Source organism: Pinus tabuliformis, chromosome 4_2, assembly GCF_031772625.1.
Source record: "Pinus tabuliformis cultivar Carrire ecotype Pingquan chromosome 4_2, CPIR1, whole genome shotgun sequence".
Taxonomy (NCBI): domain Eukaryota; kingdom Viridiplantae; phylum Streptophyta; class Pinopsida; order Pinales; family Pinaceae; genus Pinus; species Pinus tabuliformis.
The window spans coordinates 421,444,689-421,452,176 of record NC_142304.1 but is presented as its reverse complement, the minus strand read 5'-3'; the positions used below and the strand labels follow the sequence as shown (position 1 = coordinate 421,452,176).

Below are 7,488 nucleotides of genomic sequence, written 5' to 3'. Positions count from 1 at the left end.
ACGAGGTTGTTAACCTTTAACAACCCATGTGAGCTCGTTGGTCGATAGGGTTCGGTTTCAATCCATGTGTTGATTGCAGGTGTATCACATTATACTATTGAATGTCCAATTTATGACATAAGTGAAATATATATGTATTGCCATTCACATATAATGATTCGTCTCTCAATTGAAGCTCGATTATATTAGTATCCATGTATGATATATACTATTTATATTAATATGATAATTGACGTGCATAATTAGCATTTTATAATATAGTTTTGACATTAACATTCAATAATTGAATAATTAAATATATCCATAATTTGTACATATACTTGAAATTTATTTCATTCTTCATTTTGCATATTGTTAAATAAAATATTTACGTCGAGGATAGGTGTTTCATTGTGAATCTCATCTTAGGAAGATTAGTCTCACTTTTTGATCCTAACCTAACATTTGTCTGTAGCTAAAGTTAGTTATGATTTTACAAAGATTTGCTAAATTTAGTTGCGTGGAGAAGTCTAAAAAGACTCTGAGGAAATTCACCAAATTTAATTGCACAAAGAAATTTGAACATGGTCCCTAGATTGACTCTCATGGCTTTTGTAATTTCTATCATTTGAACTCTGTTAATTAATGAATAAATACATTATTTGCCCCTCATCCTGCCACTACCACCAAAAACCATGAGGTTCTGGCACATATCTTCGATGGCTTCATAGAGGGTGATAACCAATACATACTATTACATCAAATAGTGAATAGAAACAACCCACCACCTGTCACCACATGTTATTTCAGAGGTCCCTGATACCCTAGATGCCTCGTACATATATCACGTGTTCACTTCTAAAACCGCTGCATCAGTGGAAGCTCAGTAGGCTAGGCTGATGAATTGCACATTTAGTGGTGTAGGCAGTGGAGCATGACATCTGAAAGAATTGCTTCAACCTTAAAGGTGTGTGGTAGGTTTTCTTCTAAGATTTTTTGTGAAGAAGGAGGTTTAATATACGAGACTTTCTCTTTGAGTTCAGAGTCTACATGTGAAGGAACTTGGGTCGTGACAAAAGTACTTATTTCAGGGATGGTGCCGAGACATTTATAAGCTCAAAATTTCTCAAGACAAACCATGGAATGCCAAAACTACCAATTTCCACGATTTTACGTCGTTGTCATATTTTCTTTTGCAATTATGATGTCTAACAAAAAACTCACTTAAATATATACAAGAAATAGAAACATTATGTTTAGTTGTGATCTATTTCTAGAATTCAAGCATTCCATTATGTGTGTCAGTTCAAAACCCTTATAGAATTCTTGAAACCCTAGAAGGAATTCATCCCAAAGAGATAAGTCCGTCTTCTGACCAGAAGGATAGCCTTGGTCTTGAAAGGCTCATTGAAAGCATTGGCAACAAATGAATCACTTTCATTGTGCACACAGTAACTGGACTGCTCATCTCACATCATATGTTGTAATCCGCTTTTGTATTTTCTGTATTGATTGCACAATGACACTGTTGCGTTGGTATTTACTCATGCACTGACTTGAGATACGATTTTGTCAATAATGACTAGCGTACGATTAGCAATAACAAAATCATTAGTGTGTGTTGCTCCGTTAATTTATGACCTGTCACATTAAACAAATTTTCACTCAACATTTTAGTTTTAATATATCTATGGGAGCCACTTATATATTAATGTTTTCACATATTAGTGAAATGAAAAGCTGAAGCATGAGAGTGTGGTCGAGAGCTGTACGAATGGCGAGATGTCATGGTGTCCGTCCTTCGAGTGGGAGTCTTGATGTCCATACCCTCATTCTCCGCTCATCCCCAAAATGAGCTGAGCTGGAATTCTTCTCACTGCAGAATTTATGGCCATGGCGATGTGCGGGTGACCAGAGAAAATTAGAGGACACCATGGTTTTCTCTGTAGCAGGGAGGCCTAATTACAGATTTGATGTATTCACCCTCAACCTCCCTGCAAATCTCTCTGCACACTCATAGCCTAAATTTCTGAATGATCACTTACTCACCAATGCCAAATCCATCAATAACAATGGTCAGTTTGTTTCCCCTCTGACGTAAAGCTCCTCTTGCTTCGAAAAAATGACGATGCCGATATAATTCGCGCATCGAGGAGTCTCATTATTCACAACTGACATTGATTCCTCCATCCTTTGAGACATGCCAACATCTACAAGTCGATTTAACACAACGGTGTCTTGCTTGGTTGTGGCTACATAATTAGTCCAAACAACTTCTTTATGCTCTGTCATAAGACAAAGAGGTCCATCTCTCTTGACCTTTACAGCCTTCAGCAAATTTGTAGGAGAAAAATTTTCAATGCCGAAAGTTGTAGCTATGGTCTTCCTTGATTCCCATTATTAATAATAGATGACTGGGGAATGAGGGAAAGCCTGTTACTATTTGAAAGTGAACTACCAACTGATATAACATGGGGAGGTTTCGAAGAGCTTTCAAGAAAAAGAGATTTGTAACACCCAAAATCATAGGAGGAGCCCATTCATCTTCTTTGAGGGAATTCAACATGGAAAAATCAGGATCATGGATTGTAAAATATGGACGAAAGTCAATACTACAAGGAAGAGGTGCCATCAAACTCACAAGTCCAGAAACATCTTCATAGCACCGGGATGAGGTTGGTGCAATCACCAACAATGGTTCCCTAATTAAAATAAGCTTCCAGAGTGCCCATAACTGTAACAAAATCCCTCTGAATATCCCAAATAGATCCGCCTCGTGGAAAATTCCTTATGGAATGGATTGATTCAAAGGAGCTACTGGAGCCATCGCTGAAATAAAGTCATCAATGGAGCTCCCACAACCGGTAGGTAACGTGTGTGCAGGAGGTAAGTGAGTTTTCAAAGTTGTGTTTCCTATTGGAAGCTCCATAAACTTCCCCGAAGCTAGGCTAGGCCATCTTGAAACATATGTAGCCACATGTTCAAGTGCTTGTTTGCCAAGATCAAAATACAAGGGCCCCAGTATCTGTAATAGAGGCTTAAATGCACTTAAATAAGGCCTGTGTGATAGAATAACCACTGATTTTTGCTCTCTGCCTCGTTTCAGTCTTTCATCCTGCCTCTGCCTGTTGAAAACATATCCATATAGATATCTAGGACCACCGCTCCCTGGAACACCCCTGCTGCTTGTCCTCTCAATAACATTGGAACTTTGGAACAACCCCGAGTCAGATTCACTTCGCTGTAAGGACTGAGAGAAAACAAGCCTAGAACTACTTGATTGGGAAGAGCCCAATTCACCTTTTTCTGCTACATCTTTATCTCTAAATCTATTAGATATAACACTTGCAAGAATTCTAGGAACAGACATATTTGACCACCCCACTCCATCATTTCCCGAAATCTCATTTGTTTGCACTGTAGAATCATAAACAGACTCTACAGAAGAAATTTTGGATCCCAACTCACCCAATGACTTTGAATTAGCATTATCAATACCATCTTCCTCTACAAGATTTTGTCCCAACCTTTCCTGTTCTTCAGGGATCAATTCGAGAACACCTGTGGATGAATAAGTTTCCTCTCTTCTTGCAAGAACAACAGAGGCATCCTGTTTCAATCCAGGTGACTGGGTAGCAGGAGTTGCTCCTCTCCTTCTAACCCAGAAGAAAAACATATAGCCGTGAACACTAGATCGATTGTGAGACTGTGACATAGAGTTCGGAAACGAACTGAAAGCAACGTCAAGTTCCTCGTCAGTGCTGACAGAACCCAGTGGATAACACTCCTCAATGACCCGCCCCTGCTCCAAGTCGAACCTAATGATACTGAAACACATAACCCATCTCCTAAGAGACTTAACATCTAGTCTAGAATTAAGCTCCAGCCTCGACCCAAATGACAAACTCTGATTCATAACTATATTTTATCACCAATTCTGCATTTCTAGGCATTTACTAGTAAAATTTCCCCTCGTTTCAAAAACTATAAGAAACCCAAATTCCTTCAACATTCCCTGGACCAGCTAGACATTGGTTCTGTCCTAAAAACCCAACAGAAACAAAGATTTTTCAAATACCCTTTCCACCTTCCAGGAATTAATCATTCTCATAAATTACAGTCTGTGTGTCAAACACTCTCTTGGTTTATAGCATGGGTAACAACCTAAAAATTTCAACAGCCCAATTGAGAGATTGTTGGAAAGGCAGAGGAGACAAAGCATGGATCCACACATAAAACACACGTGAGTTGATGCTCTTCTATTGATCACACAAATTTTGATTCTTACAATGAACCCAGTGAAGGGTATTTAAACCTTTTACAACTAGCGGCTTGCCTAAAATATCTTGACATGCAATCACATGCAACCACACACTAAAAGTCATCTATCATTTAACTCGACTTGACTCAACACTCAAACACTCAATCACTCAGTTAACTGACTCCCTATGTTTTAGATAACTCCAAATGCAGGAGTAATTACAATTTCTAACGCTCCCCCTTAATTACGACCGTATGAATCAACATGAATTGAATTAATTATCACTCAAACATGCATGTTGGTCTATGTCTCAGCTAGGCTTACAATGAATCAAGACTTTTACAATTTTTCATTTTCTTTTTCTCTTCTTCCAAGTTCTATATTCTCGAAATTGCTTCAGTCTTTGTTGAACTTTCTTGCTGTAGGCTTTATTGACTTGTATTGATCTTCTTCTGAAAAACAATTGGATCATGTCTTCTACACCTTCCTCTTCAAATATTCGTTCAACCATGGACTGCTGCCAAAACATTGGATCTTCAAATTGTCTTCTTTGCTTTGCTTCTTGTGTTTCAAATTCCTGATTTTCTTTCTGCCATATTTCAGGATAACAGAATCTCATCCCTTCTTGACTCCATTGTTGAAAAATGGTTTCAATGCATTCATCTTTGTCTTTAGAAACATCCATATCATTATTTTCACTTTCATCATCAGGTACTGCTGCTTTTTTCCTGTAATCTACACACTCAAGATCATTATTCACCATTTCATTCAATTATTTTATTCCAGCTGTTGCTTTAAGACACATCAATTTGTTTTATTGGTTTCTGAATCCATTCTTCAATGAGTTTCAAATCTGCATCAAATTTATTAACAACCTTGTTTTCAACTTTTTCTCCCATGCTATTTTGAACACTTGCATATTCAAAAACAATGTTAAAAACATCTTTCATATGACTTTCTTCAGTGAGAGCTTCTTGCTCTAAATCTACCTTCTTTTCAACTGCATGGATATTCTCATAAAAAACTCTTCAATCACTTTATCATGTTCTTGATCATTAGCTGCTGCTAGATCACATACTGCTTCATGAGCAGTTCCAACTGCTTCATATCTTGCTGCTATAGTGGCAACTTCAACCTTTAATTCTTCATCAAACATGGCGCTTATCATATTGCCACAATCAATCCCTGTTTCAAAAAAGAAACCACACATATCATCAACATAATGTTCATCCATACTATGGTGGGATATCCGAGCATGCATGTGCTCATTGTCAATTTCATTGACAATTTCAACTTCACCAAATCCATCAGTTGCGGCTGAATTCACCAATTCACATCTCACTTTGCAGTCATCATGCACATGTTTCTCATCATAGTGGGATTCACAATCATCTACATCATCCACATTACAATGGAGTCCTTCAACATTTATTTTCTCTTGCTCTGTTTCACACAAAGAGGATTCAAATTCTCTCTCTGTAATCTTTGTTGCATCTTCTTCATCCATATGCATGCTTGCATAATGGGCTTTAATTTTATGGTCTTGACAACCATCATCCACTTTTGAGTAAGATTCTCCAAGCTCTGTTTTCCTCTCAGAGTCTTGCTCATCTACTCTAAGATCTACGACTGACTTCTTTGCTTGTGACATAACCTGTTGTTGCATGTCACTTCCCTTGCACCAAACTCTGCTTCTAGGAACTTCCTTGTTTCCTTGGAAGTTGTAGCTTTTGCTACTTTGCACAAACACTTCTCATCCAATGCATGTTTTATAAAATTCAATGCTAAAACATCGCATACTTCATCATATGGGTTATAAGACTCGTACTCAATTAACTCTTTAGCTCGAAGAAAAGTTAACATCTTGATAACCCAATGATTAAAATATTTACCTGTAAACATAGGAGGTGGTAGCAGATCAAAGCTACACCAATCACCCTTGATTTCTTCTTTGTCTTCTGCTAGACTTCTCAGTTCCTCGGCTACTGTCTGAACCTCTCTAACCATGGCAATGATCTTTGCCTCTTCTTTTCGATTTCTTTTCTTAATATGCTTCAGTCGTGCTTTGCAACCCATGACTGCTGTCATTCCTTTTTTTATAGCTGCTTTGTTGATTGCATGAGGCTATCTTCCATATTGCCCCCCCAAAAAATATGATTTTCAATATGCGTCTGCGTAAAGCACAATCTTCACCCAAAAAACTGTCATGCTTGACAAAACACCAAAAAAATTTACAGATAAATAAACGTTTTCAAAATCCTAAAACTCTCTTTTCCAAAAAAAACTCCTACATCAACAAAGCAATTATATCACTTAACTCTTCCTTATAATAAACCGTACACCTTTTCTTTTAATATATAAAAAAAATCTTCATAAATAACGTACCAAGTAAAACCATCGATGATTCTTTTTGTGACTCTTTTTATAACTTTCAACTTAAACTTTTATAAAGAAAATCTTTAATACTTCAAATATATGAAGAAAGTCCTTATTTCAAACGCATAAGAAAGATCAATTTGCTTTATGCACGTGCCTTTTTTTTAAAACCTAGAAGATTAAATGGCTTATCACTCTACAATGGATGCACTTGCGACTCTCTCCTCTCCCACACTCTGTTATTTCAGGATGCGGCGATGGTTGTTGATTGCAGCTGCGGCTGTTCACGGATCTACCAAACCATAAATAAGTGGTTTTTGGCTTTATCCTGGTTTTGATATTTTCCCTTCAGTGGTTTTTGGCTTTATCCTCGTTTTGATATTAATTTGTTGGAAATTAATCCACACACATAAAATACATGTGAGTTGATCTTTTTCTATTGATCATACAAAATTTGATTCTTACAATGAACTGATATTTAAACTTTTTCTAACTAGTGACTTGCCTAAAATATCTTGACATACAATCACATGTCACCACACACTAAAATCTTCTATCACTTAACTAGACTTGACTCAACCCTCAAACATTTAAACACTCAATCACTCAGGGACTATATTTTAACTAACTCCACATACCAAAATAATTACAATTTCTAACAAAAATTTCATTACCCTTTGAACGAAAAAACCACTGAATCGAAATTCTGTCCAAGTCCAATCCAAGTGGTGCTGCTGCTGAGAATGTTCATTTGGCTATCCACCATCCAACCAAAATATAACAAATCTAGGGTGAAATGTGCCATCATAATATGTGCAATTTCATCCAATCTGAACACTTCATCCAATATGCCATCATAATACCTGCAATTT

The 7,488-nt window shown here is 37.0% G+C and overlaps 1 pseudogene; it reads right to left on the bottom strand.

The window, feature by feature from the left end:
* Nucleotides 1-2,055: 2,055 nt before the first annotated feature.
* LOC149169741 (uncharacterized) lies at nt 2,056-3,895 on the bottom strand (annotated as a pseudogene).
* Nucleotides 3,896-7,488: the final 3,593 nt, after the last annotated feature.